This window comes from Camelina sativa, chromosome 12, assembly GCF_000633955.1.
Source record: "Camelina sativa cultivar DH55 chromosome 12, Cs, whole genome shotgun sequence".
Classification (NCBI taxonomy): domain Eukaryota; kingdom Viridiplantae; phylum Streptophyta; class Magnoliopsida; order Brassicales; family Brassicaceae; genus Camelina; species Camelina sativa.
In genome coordinates, this window is record NC_025696.1 from 31,628,841 (window position 1) to 31,630,215 (window position 1,375).

Sequence of the window (1,375 nt, forward strand, 5' to 3'; positions counted from 1 at the left end):
CCGGGATCCGCGTGTTTATCCGTTTAGGATATGAACAAAATTTCGTTTTTACCCTTAATGAAGATATATTATTTGGTTATAACTCCAATGACATACTCTTGTAATTTTTTACAAAACAAAGGTTTAGTCCATAAACTGTGTTTCAAAATAATAGTAGGGATATGAACACGCTTAGTTAGTGGAGTTTTGTTATCAGTGATAGAGTTTCTGTGCCATCGAAACTCGGTTTAGCTTCGTTTTAGGTATTTGATCAGACATATTTTCTGATTGGTTCTTTTTTTTTGTTCCTTTTCTTTGGTATTTATTCTAGTTGGTATTTGGTAATATGAAAGCTCGACTTTGTATCTATAAATTCATGATAAATTCTAAATAAACGGTTATTGAAATTAGGCTCTTGGATTAAATTAAACTAGTTTTGTGCATGTTTAATGACGCAAAAGATGTTTTTATGCTTATGGGAGACGACGCTTTTACCTCAATGCAAGATTTTTATGTGTTTTTTTTTTTTTTTTTTTTTGTTAAAAAGATTTTTTATGTGTTCTATATAAATATTTTCCAAATTCATAACAAAGTCTCCACTTAAAGAGAATCAAAGGCTAACGAATCAACTTGGATAATGCATATATACTACGATGTTATCTCAAAGCATATATTCTTTATTTTTGTGGATGATTGAAAAAAAAAAAAAAAGTTCATGCGATGTAGAATAAATATACATAATACATTGGTTCGAAACCACTTTGAGAAAAAAAAAAAAAACATTGGTTCGAAACCCTTTAACAAAAAATAAAATAATACATTGGTTCGTATAATTAAACTCGTGCATCCGTTATTTATTTTAACACAAGTTAGACCCTTTAAACTGATACATTGGTTCGTATAAGTTTTCAAATAAAGAATTGACTGTTAGACGTTTTCTGGAAATATGGATTTAGCTAGTGAAATTAAAACTAGGTCAATTCTTCTTATTGTAAGCATATTAAGGGGGTGTATTGAATTTGATATTTTAGGAGATTTGCTGGGATTTTAATATTTTAGAATTTTGGGAGATTTGAGTGTAATTTTAGGAGATTTTGATATTTTGGCAGATTTTTTGAGATTTGGGTTTTGAGATTTGGTGAGACTTGATTATAAATTTTAGGTGATTTTAGAATTAAAAAAGGAAAGAAAAAAAAACAGCTTGATTCAACGTCATGTCATGTGAAGAATCACATTTCATTCGATCACACTTTGGTTAATTTAAGGAGCCAAAGCATTTCTCAATAAAAAGTATTGGATAAAAAATAATAAACCAATAGAAAGTATGAAAACAATATAATATAAAGCACAATAGTATTGTATCATGATCCCATATTCATAGCATCTGTCCACATGT